Source organism: Mirounga angustirostris, unplaced genomic scaffold, assembly GCF_029215605.1.
Source record: "Mirounga angustirostris isolate CCGP_5_RB_7025 unplaced genomic scaffold, mMirAng1.0.hap1 SCAF_7, whole genome shotgun sequence".
NCBI lineage: Eukaryota > Metazoa > Chordata > Mammalia > Carnivora > Phocidae > Mirounga > Mirounga angustirostris.
This window is the reverse complement of record NW_026991715.1, coordinates 123,848,960-123,876,009: the sequence shown is the minus strand read 5'-3', so window position 1 is coordinate 123,876,009 and position 27,050 is coordinate 123,848,960. Positions and strand designations below refer to the sequence as shown.

The window sequence follows — 27,050 nt, the reverse complement described above, 5'->3', positions numbered from 1 at the left end:
TTTTTTACATGGACTGTTTGTGAGTGTGAGCGTGCATGTGTGCGTACTTCCAAGAAGTTTTATCGCAGGCACAGATTCCTGTAACGGCCACCACAGTCAAGATACAGAACTTCTGGGCGCCTGGGTGGCTCAGTCGGTTAAGCGACTGCCTTCGGCTCAGGTCATGATCCTGGAGTCCCGGGATCCAGTCCTGCATCGGGCTCCCTGCTCGGCGGGGAGTCTGCTTCTCCCTCTGACCCTCCTCCCTCTCATGCTCTCTGTCTCTCATTCTCTCTCTCAAATAAATAAATAAATAAATAAATAAATAAATAAATAAATAAATAAATAAAAGATACAGAACTTCTCCATCATCACAAATAAACTTGATAGTCATACCCTCCCCCCAGCCCTAATCCCTAGCAACCGTTTGTCTGTTCTTATTACTGTAATTTTGTTACTGTGTTTATTTTTTAAAATGTTCTTTTGTATCTCTTTAATACTTAAGAAAAAAAACTTCAAAAGGGAGGAATGCTTAGCACATGGACAGGAGATCCTCACCATCTGCCTCAGCCTATGTGGTGAGGTTTGCTGAGTTGCTGGGAACTTCATGGTCCCCACAACTCACCTTCCTCGCCGCCTAAGAGACCTGGGTAAAGATAAAGTGCACTTTTTTCTCGTCTTGAGAGGGTCATCTCAGAATCAGAAGACCACCCTGTCTTCCCCAGTCGGCCCGTCACCCTTGACCTCAGGCCACTGCCAGGGGGAAGTAGCTTATGACAGTTTCTATCTCAGAGGGTGAAGTTAGCCCAGCATCGGGACAGCTCACCAAACAAAGGAGACACAGACGGGGACAGTACAGATCCACTTTGAGTCATCTGACTGTGACTGACAGCTCAACACCTGACTCATATTTTCAGTTTTCATCCCTGTCCCCGCAGGCGGGCTGGTTCCTCCTCATTCGGAGTCCCTGCAAGATCTCAGGCTCCTGGTGCCAGGCTGCTCCAGACGCAGCCTGTTTAGGTGGAAGCCAGTTGTTTCCATCCATTTGAACCCCAGCCTAGTTGCCTGCCCCACCTGTTCTGTAATGTGCCTCCTTTTCCTCCAACCAGCCTCCTGGGGATAGAGGCTTCGCCTGCTCTGTGCCTTTTTACTTAAAAACAAACTGTATCCCATTTGGGCTCTTATAATTCCCATGAGGCTTACTACATCTTCCAAACGTGGTTCCAAACAGCCTCCACCTCCTCCCTTCTGTTTTTCCCTCTTCCTAGTTGAGGTGTGTTTTGTTTTGTTTCCATTCTATAGTGCTCAGCCAGGCATGTAGAGGCAGACCCTGTCTTTGCCACAGTCAATCAGTTCTTGGAATCCTTCTCATAAAGGGCATCGTATTTCCTTCTAAGAACAATGCCATAATTGGAGATTGCATTCCTGAAGAAAGTCCAGTCACAATCAAATAAGCTTATTAAACTGTATTCCTTACGATATTAACATGTGGATTTGAGAAAGGGGCTGTAGACCAACAAATCTGGGAAACACTGGATTGAACAATTAACCCCTAACCCCTGCCACTGCAAGGATGCTCAGATCTTTCTGTGACCCACAGACCTTTTGAGGGGGTAGAAAGGGGAGGTTTCTATAGGCTACTTGAATGTAGAACCTACCACCAAATTAAAGCATATATATGACAATAATGTATCCTTTCTTAAAAAGCAAAGTTGAGGGGCGCCTGGGTGGCTCAGTCGGCTAAGCGGCTGCCTTCGGCTCAGGTCATGATCCCAGGATCCTGGGATCGAGCCCCGCATCGGGCTCCCTGCTCGGTGGGAAGTCTGCTTCTCCCTCTCCCTCTGCCTGCGGCTCTGCCTACTTGTGCTGTCTCTCTATCTCTCTGTCAAATAAATAAATAAAATCTTAAAAAAAAAAAAAAGGTTGAAAGACCTGAAGAGGCTATATTCCAACTCCTATAAAACGAGCACAGACACGCCCCCCCATGCTGATGACATATCTGCTTGCTCTCCAGACCGTCCCTCAATTTATAAGTTAAACATGTCCTCAGGATAAGAAATTGATTTATATACCATAACCAAATATCAATTTAGGTCATGTGAGGAACGAATTATTTTTTAAAGTCAAGTTCACTTTTACTTCATGGTTTAAGCTTAGATGTCCAACTTCAAATATTTTCATTCCTCAAGAAAGCCTATATTTCATTATCATTGATACTAATAAAAAAATTTTAATTCCCTCCTGAAATACAGAGGTCCTAGTAATCCTACAAAAAGCATGAAAAGCTAAAGAAGTGCCAAAGTAAAAGTTTTCATATTAGGATAAATACACAAAAAATAGTTGTATCAGACATTACTGCATTTTATTGTTTGTGTATATATATATTTTTTTGTATATATATGCATATTAAACACACATATATGCATATTATACATATATATGTATATATGTGACATACACACACACACACACACACCCATTTGACCCTTGAACAACATGAGTTTGAACTGTGCATGTTCACTTACATCAGATTTTTTTGATAAATATAGTACAATACTGTAAATGTATTTTTTCTTCCTTAGGATTTTTTTTTTTTTTTTTTTTTGCGAGAGAGAGAATGAGAGAGAGCACCAGAGGGAGGAGGGTCAGAGGGAGAAGCAGACTTCCTGCTGAGCAGGGAGCCCGATGTGGGACTCGATCCCAGGACTCCAGGATCATGACCTGAGCCGGAGGCAGTCGCTTAACCAACTGAGCCACCCAGGCGCCCCCTTCCTTAGGATTTTTAATAACATTCTCTTTTCTCTAGATTACTTTATTGTAAGAATACAGTATATAATAATATATAACATACAACATATGTGTTAATCGACTGCTTTGCTAAGGCTTCCAGTCAACAGTAGGCTATTAGTAGTTAAGTTTTGAGGGAGTCAAAAGTTATACACAGGGATCATATATGTTTGTGCGGAGGGTTGTTCAAGGGTTAACTGTATGTATATAGCTAATGTGTCTACGTCATTCAAAAGTCAAAGACTTCTAAGAGTATACAGTGAAGGGGCGCCTGGGTGGCTCAGTTGGTTAAGCGACTGCCTTCGGCTCAGGTCATGATCCTGGAGTCCCGGGATCGAGTCCCGCATCGGGCTCCCTGCTCGGCGGGAAGTCTGCTTCTCCCTCTGACCCTCCCCCCTCTCATGTGCTTGCTCTCTCTCATTCTCTCTCTCTCAAATAAATAAATAAAATCTTTAAAAAAAAAAAAAAAGAGTATACAATGAACAATTTTTTCCCACCCATAGAAACCATTACTTGTTTCTTGTGTATCCTTCCAGAGATATTTAATGTACTTGAATATTAGAAAATACATTGATAACTTGAAAGGAGTGTAATGAACACATTATTCAAAAAGGTGTGGACAAGGTAAGAGGAAATGACATGGAGTGATAAAACATCTAGGGGCTAACCTCAGAAGCTAGAAGTCAGAAGGGGCAGAGAGATGGAGAAAAATTACTAGAATCTAGAGACAGCTGTCAGTGAGGGCTCCCGAGCATGAGCAATGGCCTTCGGTGCAAGGTCACAGTCACGCCAACCCAGGGCCAGGTTAACTATCCCTCATCCCATCTCCAACCAGCCTCTCCCATTGGCTGAACCCAACTGGAAGCCAGAGGATGAGGAACCAGTTCATGTTCAGATCTATAAAGAGACAAAGTTCAAAGACAATCTTCGCATGGTTTCCTCAGAGCCCATCCAGGCTAGTGTTCACCAAAGGACTGTTCACAAACCACTGGTTGTGCACAATATAGTTTAAGGTGAGACAAGGATGAATGTTCATAATTTGAAAAATTTTTGAAACAATCGCAAACTGAACAGAAAATTTATAGGTACAGAAAGAATATTTTTTTTCCTGAGCCATTTGAGAGTAAATGGTCAACCTAAAGCCCCATTACCACCAAATTCTTTAGTATGTTTCCTATAAACAAGGGCATTTTCCCAGTGCAACCACCAAAGTCAGGATACATTATTACCATTCAATCCTCAGACTTTGAAACCTAATTCCCAATGTGATGATATTAGGAGGTGGGACATCTGGGAGGCGACTGGGTCGTGAGCGGAGAGCCTTCTTCGTGAGGTTAGTGCCCTTATAAAAGATGCCACAGAGAGCTTCCTTGTCCCTTCTGTCATGTGAGGTTTTGGTGAGGATACAGCCATCTAATGAACCAGGAAACGACTCACACCAGAGAGTTTGATCCTGAACCTACCAGCACTTTGATCTTGAACTTTCCAGCCTCCAGAACTATGAGAAATAAAGTTCTGTTGTTTATAAGCCACCTAGTCTATGGTGTTCTTTTATAACAGCCTGAATGGACCACAACAAAGAATTACATATGGCAGAAGGCATATGGTGTTAGAGCAGCCAAGCTAGGTGGAAAAGATTCAGAAAGCAGTTCCAAGAAACATATTTCTTCATTGTAAAGGCACATACCAACTTCTTAGTTCCTGAGAGGCTATTGCAAAAAGAGCCAAATAATTGTAAAGAAAAATAAGAAAGTACCACATGGCAGTGAAAGTTTGGTGGTGTTGATGATTTATTGAACTAGAGGGCAAGCAAGCCACCAACGCTTAGAGCTAAAATGGAATCTCTAACTATACGCTCACACACACCACTCTCTTATTTTCAATAAGCCACTTGGTTACAATATTAAATGTCTTGGAATTTAAGCATTGGACACTTGTCAGAGAGGCAATGATAGACTAATATAGCAACTGATGCTGAAGTTTGACAGCGGGTTGGCGAAACCACTTTGAAAATGTTTCTTTCTGTACAAAGGAAGAATGAAGTTCAAAGGAAATTTTAACACAGACACTAAGAAAAACAATTTTGTAAAGACGGATAATTCCCCAGAAAGTTATTCAAGAGCAGTAACAGGAAGCATTTAACAAACTGGCAACGGAGCAGAATGTGAAAATCTCTTGTTTTTAATTTCTTTAAAATATACAGAATCAAACTGTTCCAATTAAAGTGAGTAGCTAAAGTGACAGGTTTTATAGATCAATGTCTCTGTAGTTTCCACATTCTGACACCCAAAGAGGACTATTTATTGTAATTATTTGAAACAGTTGTAAACTGTGTCTTACACCAAGAAATAACTGAATTTTCTCTTTAATAGAAATGTATACATTGCACTTATTTAATATATGATATTGACCCTGATAATGATATTGGATTTTTTAAACTATCCATTTCTTTTAGAGATGAGATCTTTACAGATGAAATGATAGGATGTTTCAGATTTGCTTCAAAATTGTCCCGTGGAATGAAGGAAATTAGATAATCATACAGATGGTGTAACATTGGCCAGGAATATATCATTGTTTAAGTTGAGTGATGACTATGTGGGCTCCTTATACTACCGTTTGTTACTTCTGTATAGGTTTGAAATTTTTCATAATACAAAGTTAAAAAAAAGATTAGACCCCTTAGGTAAGAGGCTAGGGAGTTGTAGTGGTTTCGATGGTCACAGTTTCTAGACAGTTGAGCTTAGACTATTTCTCTTGGTCTCCGGACACGGCCTGTGGGGCATCTCCTCTGTGCTGATCCTGCTTCCAAGGCCACCTGCAAAAATGAGCATGGCCTGCATATCGTTGAATGACTGCCAGTTTGCAAAACAAAGTCACCCTTTTGGTGGGTGACACATTCAATCCTTGGAAAGGTAAAGAAACAAAACGTGGGTGCATATTAAGGGGTCTTCAACCTACATATATTTACCCTTGTCTCACACTAAGTCCAGGGCTGTGGGTCTCCCATGACTCTGTTTTCCTAGGCATGGGCTGTTCTCACCTCCAAGGCAGGTGTTTTCTTGATTCAGAAGTCTCCCACCAACCTTTACCAGGGATTCTGCTAAAACATATAATTGCTTCAGACAAAACCATGAAGACTTTGGAATAAGCCCTTTCTGAATAACCTGTTTAAAAATAGATGTATTCCTTTTGATACATGGACTTCTTCCAAATCAGTCTTCCCCACTCCAAGCTTCCTTGATTCCCTCTGTCTCTGCCCATGTTTTCATGTGAGTCCATCTGTTTGACAGAATCTAAAACATGTCTGGAGTCCGAGCTGCAGGGAAGTTTGGGATATGTAACTTTGTAGCTTTCCAGCCTTTACAACCTAGAAGGAGGCTGTAATGGGACTTGAGTGAGTCATTCCACTCTTTCTAATAGACCACTGAGAGCAGGGAGAGTTCAGGGAGGAGAATGAAAAGGTGAAGCTACAGAGAATTGGGAGAACCTGGGGTCATAGAAATGATGGCAAGATGGTATATGAAGAAGTGAATCGTTAATCACTTAAATTAAATGATGCAGAAAAACACCATACAAAAGGTAAAGAATCTACTGAATTGGGCAATAACCATAACCCCACAAACATTGGAATGGTGAAAAGATAAGGTAGAAACAAGGAGGCCTAAAATAGTCCTCTTTCCAGAACGTTGGTTGGAAAGGGGAGGGGAAGGATGTGGTTACCATCCTTGGGTTCTTGTGTAACAGTGAATCATTCCTCACTAAGGGATTCATAAACTTGGTCTGCCCTGAATTGACTAGAAAGTCTTAATTTATCTCTTCTTTATCATTTTTTTTAAACTTGTCCTTTCCTTGTTCCCTGAATCAAGGATCTTCTTCTTGGGTCTCCCAAGTCTTCTTGGGAGTCAACAGAAGTCACTCTCAAATGCCCTGTGCATTTTCTTATTGTCAAACTATCACAGCCCATAGCTGTGGGAAAAGTCCCCCAAACCACTGCCATCGCTGTCTGGGCTCCCCTTGTTCTCTGTCCCACACAGCCTGCACCTCATTACCTCCTGGCCAGGGCCTTCTCTCCTGCTCACTTTCTTTGTCCTACAATTCGTACTAATTCTCACGTTGTGCTCACAGAGCTCAGGCTTCACAGTCTTCCAAGTCAAACCATGGCCTCGGGGCATTGGTACGCACAGCCAATGATCTCCCAATATCCATCTTCCCTTCTTCCTTTTAGTGAAAAAACCTCCGATTTTTACCTGTGCCTAAAGAGAGACTAATTTCTTGGCTTCTCAAGCAGGTAGATAGGCAATTACATCTGAACCCAAGGGAGTCTCTCTCCCCCTTCCACCCGGTGGAGAAAGGGGTTAGCTGGAATGTTCTTGGAAGTTGGGTATTTCCCATGTCAGGGCTGCCCTCCCTACCCAGACCGCTCACCTCTAGACTGTAAATGAGAAGGAGATAAATGTAGGTTTTAAGTAAACCTCAGCAGTTTGTCTTAGGCTGCCCCTTATACCATACATATCGCTCTCCTTGGTGACAAAGGCTGTGTGGTCCAGCTGCAGCAGGACGTGCAGGACTGGCTTCACGATGACCACTGTGTCTGCTGCTCTGACCTCCATGATTTGTTCTCTCCTCTTATCGGCTCCTCTGACTAGAACAACATCTAAAGATGTTTCACATCTATTATGACATTTGGAGATTTGGGGGCAAGAATGAACAGGACTTGGTAGGATTCTTCTGGAAGCTTTGTCGCCTTGGAAACAATATACACGTTGTCCATGAGTTTCTGACATTGGCCTCAGTTAGCTTGCAACGATTCCAGGCTCTACCACTTAATAGTAATGCTATCTAACCTTTTTGTGTCTCCGTTATAAAATAGGTATTAGCATCACTGTACCTGTCTCCAAAAGTGGCTATGACAATAGTTTTAAGTGAATGCAGTTACATTATCTTACTTTTGCCTGGTTTAGGACAAAATATAGCCATTTGAACCTCTCCCTGGGTCTTGGAAAAGTCTGTGCCATTAGCTTCCCAGTAAACTGATCTCTGTCTACCTTACAGGGTCATGACAGGGTGACACAAGATAGACCCGGGGCCACTAGCCCATAATGCACATTTTGACCCCCTCCTCCCCAGACTGACAGAGAGCTTGACTTGGCCAGCTGAGCAAGGCTAGATTTCAGCCCTCACTCTTGCCCTTGGCTGGGAGCCTTCAGCATTGCAAAAACTCAAGGCTGGTTGACACACTGCAAGGTGGTGCGCTCCACCAAGTGTCCAGCCAACGGGGTGGAGTAGGTGGGAGCGAAATTCAAGTCGCCTTCTCTCACCAACTTGTGTGTCTCAGCATGCAGGAACTCATGCCTGAGAAGAGGGCAATTTGGGCTTCACACAAAGGCTCTGGCTCCCTGCCAAGTCCTGCACCCACTTTTCGCTAATAAGCACAGAAGTAGCTTAGAGTTGCGGGTGGCCCAGCAGATGACACAGGGGCATGTGGTGGCAATCCTGACACCTGGCTCACACGCAGCCCTCTGCAATACGAAGGGTCTCTTCTGGGCCCCCTAGTCTTTCCTCCCAGGGTAACCTTCTGCTTACTTGCTCAATCTTGTAGAACCCACGGCCATTTCAAAGGTTGATCTGCACAGTTTCAAGGAAGTAGTTAGAAACCTAAGTTGCTCCAGGGAATTGCTTTACCAGTGTGTCCCTGTGCTCTATGGAGGGTCTGCACAAGACACCACTTTGGGGGATTTGGTCAGCTTCCGTGGCTGTCTGCATTGGCACACTGCTGGGAAGGAATGCCGGGCTGCACCACCTGGGGAACACCCTGACTTCATTTATGGCCAAGATGAGCTAGAGGGCTGTTCCTGGCCAGTACCAGAGCCTGGGGGTGGGGAGTGGGTGGCCAAGCATCAGTATCTGTGAGGTCAGACCTGTCTTTTGGCGCCAAGGTGGGAAGACAACAAATTCCTTAAGGAGCCTGTTCTCTAGACAGCTGGTGGCCACTAGAGGGCTCTACAGGGGTTGTGTCTCTGTCTCTGTCTCTCTCTCTCTCACCCCAGCGTGTCCGCTATGAGCTGAGAGGTTTACTGAGCCGCTTTGGACCTTACCGGGCCTGCTAAGGGATTAAGAGGGATGGTTATCTTTTACAGGTTAGGTTATGAAAGCAGAAGCGGGAGAGCAGATGCCTGGCTCACCACTACCACAACCCGCCCCCCCCACTTTATTTCTGCTGAGGGAGTTACCTGAGGCAAAGGGACTTCTTAGAAGCTCAGTTTCTCCAAAGTAAACATGTATTTAAATTTTTGATAATATAAAGGTTGACCAACTTATACTCCCACCAACAGCATTTGAGAATTAACTGTTGCCCCACACTCTCATTAACACTGGACATGATCAATCTTGTAAATTTTCCAACACAATGGGTTCCAACACAATGGGTTAAAAATACACATTGAGCAAATTTCCTTGTTTTTTAATGAACATCTATATTTTGTCTTATTTCTATTCTCTTAATGTTCCTTGCCTTGTATGGATAATAAAAAATAATATTTATTTTTTAATCCACAAGATCTCCCTGCTCAAAGGAAAAATGACTTTCATGTAGTCCTTTCCTACCAAAACATCCAACCATCTTGGCCTAGCCCTCATTCTCTCCCGAATATACTGTGGCTGTCTTCCTACAAGGACAATGCTCACCATGTAGATTGCTCTGTTCTCATAGTTTTGTGACTGAGCCTATCAATATGTGAATACTGTCCACTTTAGATTAAAACCACCTAAAGGGCAGACCTGGTTTGCTGATTTGCTCGGTTCAGCAAAATGTATACTATGTGGTAAGCGTTGTAATTGGCAAAGATAGGTTTCAGACTTGGCTTCTCCTTCCCAACACAATAAATCTAATATGCGATTCTGGTCACAGTTAATGTGTTAAACGGGATTTGGCTAGCATCTATGCTATGAGGAAAACTAAACACTAAAGCAGAGAGCTGCCCTCTGCTGATTCAAGGGAAAAAAAAAGGCTTACTAGCATCATGAGTTCAAATTCATAGTCTGTAGCAACTTATAAAGGAATCTGAAGTGTCAGCTCTGGTTTCAGATGCTCTGAGGATTTCTTCTCCACTTAGGAAAAAAAAAAGCCCTTTTTTTTAGATTATACAATTTTTTAGATTATACATATTCCTTTTCTTTCATATGATAACTGAGGAAAATCAGTCATTTCTTCAAAAGTATAAGAAAAATGACTGATAACCCTACCGTGTAAAGATAACCACAAATAACCTATTTTATATTTCCTTCTCATCTGTATAAGCATGCATACACATATATAAATATTATGTTTTCCGAAGTTAGTAACATAAGATTCTGTATCTTGCTCGCTTCACTGAACACTAGCATTTTCCTGTCATTAAATACTCTTTGAAACCTCATGTCTCATGGCTGAATACTTCACTATAAAGGTACGTCGTTAATTTATTAACCAAGTTCCTTCTGTGCCCAGACAATGTCTTCATGCCTTCCTGCTCCTGCTTCCTCTTCTTGGACACAGGATGCCTCCCTTGCAGTTCGGTTGGCACCATGTGGCTGAGGTCTAGCCAATGGAATATGGGAGAAAGTGGCCCTGGTCTTGCCTTCAAGCCAGTCTGCGTCATCGTCCCTCCCTCTCTTCTCCTACTGCAGCAGTTCGGGCAGCCCCGCGTCCACGAGGCATGGCTATCACCGGGAAGCAGCCTCCATCCTAGAGGCACCACTTGTAAGAGGGGAGAACATCAACTGGCATCAGATAGGACCTGAGTGAAAATCAAACCTGTGTGTGCTCTTGCACACAGCCTAGGGGGGCCTTAGGTGAAGATAACGTAAGACCTGTAAGTTGTTCCCAACTTTCCAGTATTGTAAGTAAATAGCAACATCTTGGTTATTGCCAATTGTGTTGCTATAATAAGTAAGACCTGGTAGGATTTTCCCCCTATTTTAAATAAGCAAATAGTTATGATTAGAAACTCAGGTCTGTCTGTTCGTGATGGATAAAGCCCACAGTTGCCAAGCGTGGCCCAATTACACACTACATTCAGATCAGTGTGTCCCATTTTTGGGAGGGAGTCATCATAGCATTTTAAATTTTAATTTTTCTTGGGCGCCCGGGTGGCTCGGTCAGTTAAGCGTCTGCCTTCAGCTCAGGTCATGATCCCAGGGTCCTGGGATCGAGTCCTGCATCAGGCTCCCTGCTCGGTGGGGAGCCTGCTTCTCCCTCCCGTACTCCCTGCTCGTACTCTCTCTCGCTACCTTTGTCGCTATCTCTCTCTCAAATAAATAAATAAAAATCTTTTAAAAAATTTTAATTTTTCTTACTAAATAATATATTTATGTACACACAAATTCAAAAGATACAAAAGGGTAGAGTCAAAACTCTCCCCTCTGTTCCTCAGTCACCTAGTTCTCTTCCCCAGAGGCAATTAATTTGGTTTCTTCTATGTCCTTAGAGAGATTATAATTGATTACAACTTGCATGTAACAACCAAAATAAATAACAAATAAGGTCCCTTCTCAGTCAAGTAGGGCATTCTTTGATTTTTAAAATTATTACTTTTTATGGTGGATATTCCTGCTATAAACATTGGGGTGCAGGTGCCCCTTCAGATCACTACGTTTTGTATCCCTTGGGTAAATACTTAGTAGTGCAATTGCTAGGTGGTAGGGTAGCTCTATTTTAAATTTCTTGAGGAACCTCCATACTGTTTTCCAGAGTGGCTGCACCAGCTTGCATTCCCACCAACAGTGTAAGAGGAGGTTCCCCTTTCTCCACATCCTCACCAACATCTGTCATTTCCTAAATGGTAATTTTAGCCATTCTGACTGGCGTGAGGTGGTATCTCGTGGTTTTGATTTGTATTTCCATGATGCCAAGTGATGCGTAGCATTTTTTCATGTGTCTCTTGGCCATTTGTATGTCTTCTTTGGAGAAGTGTCTGTTCAGGTCTTCTGCCCATTTCTTGACTGGATTATTTGGAGGGTATTATACTAAGTGAAATAAGTCAATCAGAGAAAGACAATTATCATATGTTTTCACTCATATGTGGAATATAAGAAATAGCACAGAGGATCATAGGGGAAGGGAGGAAAAACTGAACGGGAAGAAATCAGAGAGGAAGTCAAACCCTGAGAAACTCATGACTCCAGAAAACAAACTGAAGGTTGTGAAAAGGGAGGTGGGTGGAAGAATGGGGTAACTGGGTGGTGGGCATTAAGGAGGGCACGTGATGTGATGAGCACTGGGTGTTATACGCAACTAATGAATAATTGAACACTACACCAAAAACTAATGATGTACTACTATATGTTGGTTAACCTGAACTTAAATAAAATAAATAAAAATAAAATTATTACTTTTTAAAAATAAAAACATTCATGACAAAAAGCCAGTCTACACAGACAGGTCTAAAATGAAAGCACAAGACTCCCTTACACACCACACCTCATTCTTAGACCTTCTCCCCAAGAAAAACCACAGTTACCGATTTCTTATAATCCTACTCAAACATTCTTATGTATCTATCTCAAAAACATTAACAAATTAAATAGGTGCATAGACATACCAAATACACATTTCTGACTTTTATTTTTTTCACGTAAGTATATATCTTGGGTGTTATTTCCGTAGCAATACCTACAGATAGATTTCTTTCTTTTGAAAGGATAAATCATAAAGTTTTCCATCTTCTATTGGAACATCTTTAGGCTGTTGCTGGTTTGCTGCTATTACAATGTCCTATTTTCCCCCTAGAATCCCCCCATTTTCCCCACAATGTTTTTCTAATGAGTGTTGGAGTGTGTATGTTTGCGTGTGTGTATTACAATTCTGCAACTATGAACGTTTGTAAGCCTAAATTTCCAGTCGCATAGAACATTCTGTCTTTCTAAGAACAGGGGAGAGCTTCAGAAGAAATTGTCTATTATCATTCTTTTTTAGAAAGTGTACACCTTCATCTTTAGGCATCATTTTCCAAAAATTTTGAGGAAGACAAGTTCTTATTTTTATTTTTGCTACAAGATTTAATAACATTGCCTGAATAACATTTCTCTCCTTTTTGGGTGTTTCATCTTATTCTAGTCTAGCACGGTTATTTTGTATTGAATTTCAGCGAACATTTCTCCTAAAATGCCTTGGGTGTGTAGAAAGTACCTGAGCATTATTCCAAAGTGACTAAGCATCATCTGATATTTGGTAATGGACAAAATAATTGCTGTTGTGTTAGAACTGGATGAAGATGGTGACATTTGAGAAGCTGAGAAGCTTGAATACAGAAGTGAGTGCCTTTGGGAAGTTTTCATTTCAATCTAGGTGAAATTAAACACAATGGAATCATGAAGATGAAGATATGGCTTACTGTAACTCCCTCAAATAAATTTGTTTTTGGCATTTGAACAAAGTTTAGAGGAAATACAAAGGTAAGTTTGACCATTCCTCTTTGTTGCTTAAAACTCTGTCCTTTATATTATAGTGCTATTGATACGTATAAATCTTCATTCTAAAGTGATGTTTAAGACAACAGATTGACCTTACATGATTTCAGTAGGTTTTCATCAATTTCCAGATTGAAGTCAGAGGCAAGTATATTTCAATTGTTTTAAAAACTGGACTATTTCCAGAATATTTTATTGGAAAGAAATCTAACATGGCAAAGGAAAGGAGTTCACACAACTTTCCCTCAACAAGCTAGTCACTCAGCAGGTGAAAATACAACTACAGGAGTGCCACTTTTAGTCATTGATGGGTAACTCCTTCTTAAACGGACCCTCCTTCACATAACAATATAAAGCACGAGAAAAAGTATTTTTATTTTTTATTATTTTTTTTTAGAAAAAGTAACTTAAAAAACCCACATCTAAATCAAGTGGAGAATAACCAACAGCAGAAAGATTTTCGGGGTGGAGAGGGGTGGGTGTCAACACTTGGAGGAAGGGAAAGAGTCGGTTTCCTACATTTTATAACCTTTAGTCTAAGACTGACCCAAGTCTGTGTAGTCAGGGGGGTGTCTAAAAACTCTGTTAGAAAATACACAATATTTCTGGCTTAAAGAACCAGAGGTCAGAGTTTGGGGCAACCATACCTTTTGGAAAGTGACGGAGGAAATTGCAGAAAAGAGAGAGCTAGAGAGTTTAAAGTCTACATCATGCATAATATCTGAAACGTGCTTATGCAAGAGAAACTCAAAGCAGCCCAGCTAAGCCCCAAAAAACTGAACTCGGACTAGAGCTACTATTTACTGAAAGCAACATCAAGTTTGCAGCTTTCGTTTAACCATGTGAATTGTCCATTTAAAAAGAAAACCAATGCCATTGGCAGAATATAACAGAATCCAGTCTTCATAACATTAGCTTTACAATGTTCAGGTTACAATCCAAAATTACTTGGTAACACTTCAATAAATAAATAAGTAAACAAACAAACAAACCAGGAAAATGTGATCTGTTCTCATAAGAGAAACAATCAATGGAGACTGACTCCATAATTATCTAAATACTGGAATAATCAAGCAATGCTTTAAAAAAGCAGCAAGTATAACAACGCTCAATGAGGTAAAAGAAATATGCCCACAGGAACTAAAAAATAGGACGTATCAGTAAGGAAATAGAAAATATTTTAAAAAGAATAAATAAATAAAAATTCTAGAACTGAAATATACATCTTTTTTTTTAAAGATTTTATTTATTTATTTGAGAGAGAGAGAATGAGAGAGAGCACATGAGAGGGGGGAGGGTCAGAGGGAGAAGCAGACTCCCTGCCGAGCAGGGAGCCCGATGCGGGACTCGATGCGGGACTTGATCCTGGGACTCCAGGATCATGACCTGAGCCGAAGGCAGTCGCTTAACCGACTGAGCCACCCAGGCGCCCTGAAATATACATCTTTTAAACAAAACTTGCTGGATAGAATTAATAACAGAATGAAGATGGTGGGAGAGAAGTCAGCAAACTTAAAGATAATTCAATAGAAATTATCTAGTGTGAAAAACACAGAGGGAAAAGATTTAAAACAATAGAGGGGCACCTGGCTGGCTCAGTTGGCAGAGCATGTGACTCTTGATCTCAGAGTCATGAGTTAGAGTCCCACACTGGGTGTGGAGCTCACTTAAAAAAAATTAATAGAGCCACATGTGTATTTGTGACTATATGAAGAGGTCTAGCATATTTGTAACTAGAGTCTCAGAAAGAGATGAGAAAGACAGTGGGGCAGAAAAAACATTTCAAGAAGTACTGAAAATTGCTCACATATGGTAAAGGACAAATTTGCAAATTCAAGAAGATTTGCAAATGCCAGGCAGGATGAATAATGACAAACAACACATTATATATACACAGTGATCTGAATAACTGATGATATATCAGAAACAATGGAGGCCAGAAAACCATAGAACAACGTCTTTAAATTGTGGAGTTAAAAACATCATCAACCCCAAATCCTATATCCAACAAAAATATCCCTCATGGATGAAATGAAATAGACATTTTAAAATAAAACCAAGAGAATGTACTCCAATGGATCTGCACTAAAACAAAAATGCTAAAGGCAGTTCTTAAGGAAATGAGATCAAGTGGAAAAGTAGATCTTTGAGAAGGACTGAAGAATACTGAGCAAGGTAAATATGTGGGTAAATATAAAAGACCATTTGTCCTCTTAATTTCTTTAAAATACATATCACATTGCAGGTTTTATTTTGTTGTGGATATAATACATTTTACAACTATAATGTAAAGGACAGGTGGTGCGGTTAAATGCACGTATTAGGTGAAATAGTACAATATTATCTAAAGTAGACACTGAAAATTAGTCTATATATTGTAATTCACAGAGCAAACACTAAAAAATCGTACAGAGGAATAACAAAAACCAAAGACAAATTAAAATAGAATTCTAAAATATATTCACATAAACCAGAGGGAACAAAAAGAAAACATATAGTAAAATGGTAGGCTAAACCCAACCATATCAATAAATGCCTTAAACAAAAGTGTGCTACACACTCTCTATCAAATTAAAATGTAGAGACTATCAGATTGAAGTTTTTTAAGAGTCCCAACTACATATTGTCTGTAAGAGATGCTATTTAAAATATAGATAGGAATGTAGACTTATTTCAGATTAGGTTTGGCAAATAGCTTTCAAAAGTCCCAAAAGTTCCCATCAAATTCTCTCCAAGTACTATCCCCATTGTATTAATGCTCTATCCTTTAGCATTAACTACGTCACTCATATTTGCTAATTCTCATAAATGCGAGCCAAGAGAATAAAAGCAGTGATCTAAACAAACACATATTCAACATTCTCCCTAAGCCCATGGGGGGGAAAAAGTAAAAGATCCAGAAAGTTCTCTCACTGTCTGGTTTCTGATGATTTCTAGAACACAGTGTGAATACAATTACAATATCCAGGAGAGGGTAGGAGGTGTAAAATTGATCAATTAATCCATCAATCAATCGATCAATATCTAGTTCAAACAAAAAACTCTTTTAGAGCTAGTAAGGATAATGTTATCCCTCACTGAAATTCACTTAGCAGGCACTGAAAGGAAAGCAATTCATAATTAAGTAATTATAAGGAATCCCCTGAAATTATAAAATGTGAACGTTCCATGTGGTTCTCTAACACTCAACATCTTGCTTCGCCATTGCTGGGTCCATTTTATATATATGAAGCTGGAAGTGATAGATGTCTCTTAACTAACCAAGCTTTATGATGTATCAGACTAAAAAATTTTCTGGAGTCCTATTTAGTTTTTCACGAGAATACATTTACAAAATAGTATTTTCATTTCCATTAAGTTTTCTTAGAAACAATGCCAGTATCACCCACAATCATACTTTAAGCAGCAACATCATAGCAGCATACTTTATGACCTAAAAGTGAATCTTTAAAATATCAAATGTGATATATTGCCCCCCAAATAGAGAATTCTTATCCATGAGGGCAATTATGGATCAGCATCTCCTACTTACCTGATGAAGCCCCTTTCTTCAGGAAACCCCCAGTTCCTTCCAACTCCATCAGGGTGGTTACCAAACACTGCCAAACATGTAATTTTAGATATTTGTAGTAGTTGAACAAACAGAATCGTGATTATATTTCACAATTCACATAACTGATTTCTATACCCATACCCAGATCTATAGCTAGTGTCCCTGACAGTTACGGAGCTGTTTTTCTTCCAAGAAGTTGGATAGGGTAGGGGTACATCCCACTCGTGCCTTTCTATAATAGTTCCACAGATGAGACCTTCTGGTGGTTGATGGATGATGAGGGAGGATAGATCAAGGATCATTTCCTAGGTCTTTTGATTGGTGTCTAAATTAAAGTCTGGGCCATTCACTTAATATAAAAGAATCACATGGGGGAAAGTGAAGTGTTTGAACTTGGACATATTGATTTTGATGTACAAATAAGGTAGCCTGGAATTCACATGAAATAACTGCAATCAAAGGAAGATTCGGGGTCATCAGTGCACAAGTGATCACTGAATTCAGGAGCATGGATATGTTCATCCAGGAGACTGTGGATTCAGAGAAGAATATCAAGGATGGAGCCCTGGACACAGCAATGTCTAACGGAAAACAAGAAGGCCAAGACGGTGATGGGGAAGAAAGTCAGGGAAAGGGGGTTAGTGGCAAGAGTTGTGCTACTGAATTCAAAAGGAAGAGAGAACAGTGGGCAGGAGGGTTAAATGGAGCAGAATGAATATGCATTTTCCCAACATAATCTTGTGAATGCTAAACAAGGAAAGGTATTTCCCCTCTTAGCTTAATGCCTCTGGTATCTTTGTCTTTTTCATTTCAGCTATTTTCGGGCTAATTTTTAAAACTAACCTTCAGAATACGTATGTCATGCATGCTTATGTATCAGTTTGCTAGGGCTGCTATAATAAATTACCACAAATTTGGTGGCTTAAAAAATTTTGTTCTCTCATAGTTCTAGAGCCCAGAAGTCTGAAGTCAAGGTGTTGGCAGGGTGAACTCCTTCTTATTGAGTAAGGAAAGGGTTAAGTACAGGCAGGGCGAGACAGGAGGCCCCTGACTAGGCTCTGAAACTATTCCTGGCTGGCAGAGAGGCTAACATAGAGTGGAACAAGAGATAAGTGAACAGGGGCGCCTGGGTGGCTCAGTTTGTTACACGTCTGCCTTTGGCTCATGTCATGATCTTGCAGGGTGGGGTGTCTTGGATGGAGCCCTGCATTGGACTCCCTGCTCAGCGGGGAGCCTGCTTCTGCCTCTCCCCCTACTCATGCACTTTCTCTCTCTGTCAAATAAATAAATAAAGTCTTTAAAAAATATATCTTAAAAAGAGAGAGAGAGAGATAACAAACCAGACCAGCTGGCTCTGGATGTTAGCGGGGTTTTTTTGTTTGTTTGTTGGCAACTACATTGTAACCACAGAAAATGACCAGACCTCAAAGAAAAAGTAAGCCATTAGGGATGCTATCTATAGTCTTTGCTCAAAGCAAGATGGCACAAGCATCTCAAGGCCACAGGCTTCCTGGTCAGTTCTTAATAAAAGACTGTCAGTAAAAGCCCACAGTGGCAACCCATTCGGGACCCCTCTCACTCTAGAGAGCTTTTTTCCTTTCCTTTCTATTCTCACCTTCACTTAATAGAAGTTCACTTCACTTCACTCTTTCGTGTCCGTGAGATTCATTCTTCCACTCCAGCGAGAACCCTGCGATCCTGCAACATTAGGGTCTCAGAGGGAGAATCTGTTCTGCACCTTGCTCCTGGCTTCTGTGGGTGGCCAGCAATTCTTGGCATTCTTTGGCTTGAGGCAGGATAACTCCAATCTCTGCCTCAGTATTCAGACAGCATTCTTCCTGGGTGTGTGCGTCCAAATTTCCCTCTTCCTATAAAGACAGCAGCCATTGGATTAATATAGTAGGACCTCATCTTAACTTGATTAAATCTACAAACATATTTCCAAATAGGGTCATATTCTGAGGTTCTGGCTCGACATGAATTTTTGGAGGACATTATTCAACCGAGTAGAATCACAAACTTACAGGTGCTATAGCTACTAGACTTTAGAAAGAGGGATAAATTTAAGCTATTAGAATGGCACACAAAATAAAGAAATTGTATGTGGGCACCTGTTGGAGGAGGTCATTGAGAGGACATGACCTCCCACTGACCTATGAATTGGACCTGGGGAAGCAGAGGTTCCTCACCACCTTCTCTGTCCTTGGAATGTATGTTCTGCCCACAGTGGAACCACTGCAAGGACACTACCTTAACAGAATACTGTGTTATTGAGACCATCTGGACTCTACGCTGACTGAACCCAGGTAAGGCTTCTACAGAAACTCTCAAGATTCTGGCCGGCAGGGGCAGAGATCTATTCATCTTGCTGCTGCCCAAGACAAGCCTTGTATGTGAGCTCCCTTGCTTATTAAACCTGATACCAATCTGGAGTGGTCTGCCTCTTTCTTTGGTCTTTCCTTCCCTCCCAGCATGGGGTCAGTTTTGAAAGTCACAGCAGGCGTTCCCAAGGTTGGAACCAACAGCATGGAATTTTTTGCAACTTAAGTTTCCTTCCTTTGTAGTAGGAGCTCAAAGTAAGTTAAGACTCACTTTGTAAAAATTCTTCACACTCAATATTTTTTAATTTGGCATCACATCTGCTCTGAGACACATCCCCCAGAACTGTTTCTATAAAGAAGAAATTAAAATTTTTTTCACTCACTAAAACATAGAATCAGAAAGCTTTTCCAACCCTTTGGGATCTGGCCTGGTAGTTTCCATAGCCGAGCAGATGGCTAAACTAATGGACACTTTAAAACTCTGGAAGTAATGAGGTGTGGCAAAGGACCATACGTTTCTTTAGACAAAAGTACCTTCTCTTCATTTTCACCAAATATTTACACTGTACCATGGTCTTTGTGGCACCATTAGGTAGGAAATGTATTGAGGCCTAAAACAAAATTCTCTCCGGGGGGTGACACTGGAAGGAGAAAAACTGCACAACCCAGAAGTAACATTTGGGCTGATTCTGACATATTTTGAGCCATTCGGTCAATTCAAGAAGTGATTCTAAGATAGGATATGATTCACGAGCAATCCTTCTTAATCACTCCTGGGTTCCTTCCCCTCCTACAGTGCTTGGCTTTCATGATACTGTCCAGGGTCCCCAAACCGGACCAGAACAGGTCTAGCAAAGCTCCATGAATAATCCTCCAAACTATCAGGCATCCCAGTCCTCCAGACACCAGAACACCACCCTCTCTTCTCTGGCCCCTATCTGTCCTCCACTCTCTTGGGAGTTTCCCACCTGAAATCTGAAACTGGCCAGTACTTGGAGGGCAGGGAGCGACCTGGCAGAGACACTGGCCACTCCGGGGTGGTAGGTGCAGTTTTAATAAGCAAAGGGAACTTAGGGAGGAGGCTCATCTTCAGTGCCAACAAGGTGAGCGCATCCCTGCATCCCTCTGCCAAAGCTTACAAGTTGATGCAGAGGCCTGAACTAGGCTTGCTCAGGTATACCCTGTAGGTGTTCTCAACACTAGGACACTACCTCAAGGCTATGACCGTGGTGCAGCCCCTGGGAGCCCAACGGGCAAGCAGAACCCACTTTCCAAGGACAGGGGAAGGGGTGAGGAGCCTCAGATTGTCCAGGTGCAGCTCAAGGGTCAACTGGAGGTCATGTCTTTTCCATGACTTCCCCCAGCAGAGCAGTATTAGGATGGTCTCCATTCCAGCTCAAGTCCACAGGGCCCTCCATAGTCCAACACGTAATTATAAAGAGGCGCCAATACGTATTTCAAAGGCTCTGTATTTGAAATACGAGTTTCAAAGACTGGATGGCATTTTTTGAGAGGAAAGGCAAGTAGTAGCCTACATGACTCTTTTGTGAAACAAATGCTTTAGGACTGTTGCTACAGATGAAACTGTGAGACAGAAGCGTTTCTAGATAGGAGCGAGAACCAGGGTCTTAGAACTGTTCAAACACCTTTTAACTGCTCTGGCCGCCTAATGGACACACAGTCCGAAGTTTGGCAGGAGCGCTTGTCTCCTGCCCGAAGATTTTCTGCCAGGGAGCCCAGGGTTCTGTCTCTCGCTTGGGATAACAAGTGGCCGCGCGCGGTCACCGCAGCTCCTGGGTCCCGCGGCTGCCCTCAGCGTCCCGCCGCCTCGGGGCCCGCTAGCCCCGGCAGGAGAGGCTGGCGCGCGATGCTTCCCTCGGCCCCGCAGAGACTTCGGTTCCACTTTTCCTTTCCAGGCCTCTCCCACTTCCTTTCCCACCGCTCCCCGCCCGTCCGACCGCCAAGCCCGGGCCGCACCTCCGCGGGTGTCGTCCGCCTCCCGCAAGGTCCCAGCCGATTCCCCCCGGGGACTCAAAGGGGGAGAATTCCTGTGGGTCCCAGGAGTGCCAAGAGTGCGCAGCAGGACGGGAAATTGCAAAAGTCCTCAGCCCTCTGCCCTCCCCCGCGGTTTTCCCGTAATGCCCGCCCCTCGGCGCTCGCCCCGCGGCTGATTCATAGCCTGGGCGCGGGGCCGCCCCTGCACGTCCACACCGGCGTCCGCACCCGCGGCCCCGCGCCGCCCAGGACCCGGCCCGGCCCGCGGAGCCCTCCGCCCGCCCGCGCGGGGTGAGTACCGCGGCCGCCCGCCCGCCCTCTTCCGCGCTCCGCCGCAGCCTTCCCCGCGACCCGCCAGCTTTTCCCCGCGCGCGGCCCTGGCGCGGCGCCCGGAGGGATCCCACAGCTCGGTAGCCCCTTCCCGGGGTCTGCCCGCCCTGCGCGGCGCCGCCTCTGCTCCGCGTTTGCTTTGGCTCGCGGTTCGACCTGCTCCGGGACGGTGTTCGGAGGGGTCCCCGCCTCTGGCCGGCCGACCCGCCCGGCGAGTAACACCGAAAGAGCTCATTCTTCCCGGAGCGCACGCTGCCGGGCCCGCCGCGGCATTTGTACCCGGCGGGAAGTTCACGGTCCCGTCGCTGCTTCCTCAGTAGTCGGGGATGTTTATTGAGTTAAAATTCCCAAGTAACCCACTTTTGCCTCTCTCCCAACACATCGCCACGGGAGTTAATTGTCCCCAACCACCCCCGCGCCCCCTGAACGCCCCCCTAACGTTGCCTCCGCTGCGCGCTGTCCGTGATGTCCTTCCTTCCCGTCTGCGTTTACACCTGGAAGTGGGCGGCGCTCACACCGGGGTGCCGCCTGGAGATCCCGGGGGCGCGGTGCTGCGGGCAGGCACCTAGTCTCCTCTGCCACGAGAATGCAAGGAGCACCGAGCTGGCCTGTTGAGCAGCGGGAGACGTGGAAATGCAAGCGCCCCACCCCTCACCCGCATAGAGCGGTTCAGGAACTTTCCAAGACCTGGAGCGGGCCGCGGTGATTCCGAAAACGCCGCGTGGCCCAGGGCTTTGCCCCTGACACCGTGAGTCTTTTATTGATACTCCTGGGCCTGTCCTTCTCAGCCCGTCCGTGCCTGCCCGCATGCATCCTGCCTGCCTGCCCCGTGGTGGGAAGCGCGCGTTTGGGTGCCACTGAGCAAGGCCACTTGGTAACCGACAGGCTGGAAGACACTCTGTGAATAAGCTTATGCTCCAACTCAAGACGGGTAAATGTGGGGGTCACTGTAGAGGATGCGATCGGAGTGAGTGTGGTATATTTGATTTGAGCTGCAAGGAAAGAAGCTTGGGGTATTGTGCCCGAGTCTAACGCTGACTTTGGGACTGGGCTGGAGTTACTCCTCTGGTCAGCCTTGCGCCGAATAATGATGGTTCACACTTAGCTGTGGCCCAGGTGCTGTTCTAAGTACTTTACACATGCCAGCTCACATAAGCTTCACCAGTGAGCTAGGTAGTAGTTTTGTCATTCTCCTTTTCTCAGTAAGGATACCAGGGCCTAGAGAAGTTCAGTAACTTGTCTGTGGTCACACAGCAAACAGGTGAGAGTCAGGAATTGGCTCAGGCTTCTGCTTATAAGCACTATGCTGTGCCTTCCAACTCTAGGACCCTCTTGGAGTGGTCCTGGAAGTGGTGCTCCATTACTGCCCTCCTTTGTCTCTCTCCTGGGCTGCTTTAAACTGCACCCAGACACCCTTGGGACTGAAGGGCCCCAGACTGAGCTGCGCCTCAGAATCTATCTTTTTAAAGCACTGGACTCCCACTTTCCTATCTAGAATCTTCAGGTCATGCCCAGTTTGTGTCTGCCCTGGTGGCATTCAGAAGTATTAGAAGCCAATAGTGGCGAGCTCACCGCTTGATATTTGATTGCTGGACAAGGTTAATTCGCAGCTGTAACTTGCCCCCTGGTGACTTACATCTTTGTCGCAGTTCTGCCTCTTGTTGTCCCAGCTAATGTGTCTGAGCGTTTTTGTGTCAAAGGCCAGCTTGACAGTGTCCAACAGGACTCAGGCCACGTGGGGGAAAATACTTTCTTACACACTGGGTCTCTTCCTTCTAGCCCTTTCTTTAACCTGAAAGACCAGGAGCACCTACACAGGTAGTGCGTGGAGGTGTACCAGACTCTCTGATGTTCCTTGTAACCCTTTTGTCCTGAAAAAGGAACTAAGTCAGAAAAACGACGATGGTTTTGAAAGAGAGATCAGTGGTAATATGCTTCCATAAGAGGGAGGACTATGTTTTCCTTGTGGGAACTGGGCTGGGGCATTGTTGGCTCCCTTAGAAGGAAATCCGAGTGAGTGTCCTCTTGCTCACTTACAGGAACAGTGAGACCTGGCCCTCCTTTCCCTGGAGAGGGAAACTCTCCTTGATTTCAAAAAAAAAAAAAGTGAAATGGGGAAAAATAAAACATACAATATTGTGAGAAATATGCCTCCCTCCAAGCAGGCTTCTTTGTAGTTACGTAAGGTGAGCGTTTCTTCCCCAGCAGCTGTCATTGGCTTCACAGCCTTCCTCCCCTTCTCATTTTAGTTCTCCAGTTGGCGCCGGAGCAACGCGGGGTTGGGGTGCCTAAAACCCCGCGTGTAACTTTGGTCTCCCCCAAAACTTAACTACTAGTAATCTACCGCTGACCAGAAGCCTTACTGATAACACAAACAGTTGATGAACACATTTTGTATGTTATATGTATGATATACTCTGTGTTTACAATGAAGTAAGCTAGAGAGAATGGGAGATGTTATTAAGAACATCATAAGGAAGAGAAAAGACACTTACAGTTCCATATTGCATTTATTGAAAAAAATCCGTGTATAAGTGGACCTGTGCAGTTTAAACCCACGTTGTTCAAGGGTCAGGTGTGCTGGTTTTTCAGCATTTATTTATTCCAGGTTGTCCGAATTTCATTTTTATGTTTTAAAAGTAATACAAATAATAACTGAATATGTTCTCATTCAGAAAAATAGAGAAGCATATAGAATGAAGTGTAGAACTACCATGGTCACTCCTACTCCCACTCAGAAGAGGAAAGATGAAGTTTGGTAAATAGCATTCTGAGATTTTATTTTGTTTTCTATGCATTTGCATAATAATGTATCCATACATATATCTTAATATATATAAATGAGATCTTACTATACATTGTGCAGCTTACTTTTTCATTTTCCAAGTCTTAGAGATTTTCCCATGTCAGTACAAACCCTTTTGTTAAAGGCTGCATGTTATTCTAAATTAGAAATATAATTTATCCATTTTTTTCCCTTATTGGACATTTGGATGGTTTAAAATTAGTCAGCATTGGCAACAGGACTTCAGGAAAGACTGTGCATTCATCTTTGTGTGTCGGCCTGAGTATTTCTGTGAAATAGAGTTCTAGGGTCAAAGGGTTGGTCCATTTTTCCACTTGAATCCTTCAAATCATAACACTGCGCCACCCCAGTCCTAATTTAAAATCAGTGCATGAGAATCTGTTTCTGTCATCCTTCCCATCAGCCATTATCTTTTTTGTTTATTTAAATTTTCAAATCTGGTAAATGAGTGAAACCCAATATGGCATTTTAATTTGCGTTTTGCTGATTACTACTGCAATTTAATGTCTCTTAATGTTTATGGGTCATGCGTGTCTTCTGTGAATTACCTGTTCCTGTCTTTTGCTCGTCTTTCTATTGAGTTGCTTTTTCTGATTCCTGTTTATTGCCGAAGCTCTGTACCTATTCAGGATCTTAATCCTTTGTCTGTTGTAGATGATTTAAATATTTCTTCTAGTATGATGTTCTTTTTTTTCCCACCAGTGTTTTTTGTGGTAAAATACATAATATAAAATTTGCCATTTTAATCATTTTTAAGTATACAGGTCAGTGTTTTAAATACACTCATAGTATTGTGCACCCATTGCCAACATTCGTCTCTAGAACTCTTTCCATCTTGTAAAACTGACACTCTGTGCCCATTCAACATAACTCCCCATTTCCCCCGGGCCCCAGCCCCTGGCAGCTGGCATTGTACTTTCTGTCTCTCTCAATTTGACTACTCCAGGTGCCTCCTGAATGGATGAATCATATAGCACTTTTCGTTTTGTGACTGACTTATTTCACTTAGCAAAATGTCCTCAAGACCATCCATGTTGTAGCTGGTGTCAGAACTTTTTTCCTTTTAAAAAATGAGTAATATTCCATTGTATGCATATACCACATTTTGCTTATCCATTCATAGTGCTTTTGTTTTAAACTATCTTTTGCTTCACAGACGTTTTAAATATTTGTGTAATCAACTCTGCAATCTTATGATTTTTTTACAAGATTTTATTTATTTATTTTTACTTTAGAGAGAGAGAGCTCGAGCGAGCAGTGGGAAGGACAGAGAGGGAGGGAGAGTATCTCAAGTCAGACGCTGCGCTGAGCTCAGAGCCCTCCACGGGGCTCAATCTCATGACCCTGAGATCATGACCTGAGCCGAAACCAAGGGTTGGTCGCTTAACTGATGAGCCACCCAGGTGCCCTGCAATCTTATGATTTTTGTGCTTCATCTGGCTTAGGGAGATCTTTTGCACCTAAAAATTATTTTGAAAATTATCTTATTTTCTTCTAATACTTTTATTGTTTTGATGTATACGGTTAGCTCTTTACAGTACCAGATTTTTGTATGAAATAAAAGGTAAGGATGTAACTTAATTTCTTTCTAAAGTTTTAGGCAGTTCACCCAACACCATTTCTTTAAGTATCCGTCTTTTTTCCAACTCACTTGAAATTCTGTTTTTATAGTAAAATAAATTCCTATTCATACAAGAGTCTATTTTAGGACTCTGTTTGGTTCCATTGATCTGTTTTGTCTCTTCTTAGCCCAGTACCACCCTGTGTTAAATGCTACAGCTTTGTTTTTATATCTAGTCATATATATTTGTTTTTTTTCCCAAAAAATTCTTTTAGAAATGATTCTCGTACATTTTCTCTTTTGTATAAGCTTTACAAATTGTTTGTCAAATTTTGAAAAATCCTTTTGGAATTTTTGTTAGGCTTTCTTGGGTTTATTTTATTTTATTTTATTTTTAAGATTTTATTTATTTATTTGACAGAGAGAGACAGCAAGAGAAGGAGCACAAGCAGGGGGAGTGGGAGAGGGAGAAGCAGGCTTCCTGTGGAGTAGGGAGCCTAATGCGGGGCTCAATCCCAGGACCCTGGGATCATGACCTGAGCTGAAGGCAGACACTTAACGACTGAGCCACCCAGGTGCCCCAGGATTTCTTGGGTTTATAATTGTCAAAAATTCTTTGTGCCTTAAAGTCCATTGTGGTATGAGCTCCAAGGATGGAGGAAGCAGTGTGAGATAGAAAAGTGCTGTGCTTTGGGGAATGACTCACCTGGTTTCAAGTTCTGGATTAACTATGTCAACCTATGTCAAAGTCACTTTTAAACTTCTTAGCCTTCATTTCCTCATCTATGTGCATTCTATAATAATAGAATTCTCTGTATTAGAATTCTATATATTAGAAATTCTATAATAATAGAATTTCTTCCATAAGACTCTTGTGAGGACTCAATTAACAAATTCATGTAAATTGCATCGCAAAGCCCCCAGCAGAGAGTTAGCATCCAATTTGTGCTAACTAGGGTCATTTTCATATTTATTTTCATATCTGACTATGGCCTCTGCAGTACACCTCGTCATAGAAGGAATTGGTAGATCTTTCCTTTATGTATCAATAGTATCCTAGGAGACAAAAATATGTAATAGATATCAAATATAGTAGTGCTTCTCAAACTTCAGTGAGCCTATGAAATCACCTGCGGATCTTGTTTAAATGCAAATTTTTGTTCAGTAGATCAAAGGTGTGATCTTAGATTTTGCATTTCTACCAATCTCTTGGGTGATGTCTTCATCCACACTTTGAGTGTCTATAGTCTTTCTCTGGTATTTAAATTA

General features: G+C 42.6%; 1 protein-coding gene and 1 long non-coding RNA gene across 8 annotated transcripts in view; one reads left to right on the top strand and one right to left on the bottom strand.

Moving 5' to 3' along the window:
- Positions 1-22,016, bottom strand: part of LOC123833673 (uncharacterized) — a 198,081-nt gene extending 176,065 nt beyond the window's left edge. For all 4 annotated transcript variants that reach the window (XR_010413310.1, XR_010413309.1, XR_010413311.1 and 1 more), the window contains exons 1-3: positions 21,859-22,016; positions 18,384-18,636; positions 16,748-16,814 (exon numbers count right to left, since the gene is read on the bottom strand). This is a non-coding gene — a long non-coding RNA (uncharacterized LOC123833673). The remainder of the gene's footprint in view (positions 1-16,747; positions 16,815-18,383; positions 18,637-21,858) is intronic.
- OSMR (oncostatin M receptor) overlaps positions 21,042-27,050 on the top strand; it is a 50,111-nt gene continuing 44,102 nt past the window's right edge. The window contains exon 1 of one of the 4 annotated variants that reach the window (XM_064596773.1): positions 21,042-21,375. The gene's annotated coding sequence lies outside the window, so the exon portion shown is untranslated. Of the gene's footprint in view, positions 21,376-22,008; positions 22,163-27,050 lie in introns of those variants that run through there. The other 3 variants (XM_064596770.1, XM_045862026.3, XM_045862034.3) reach the window with 3 other exon arrangements.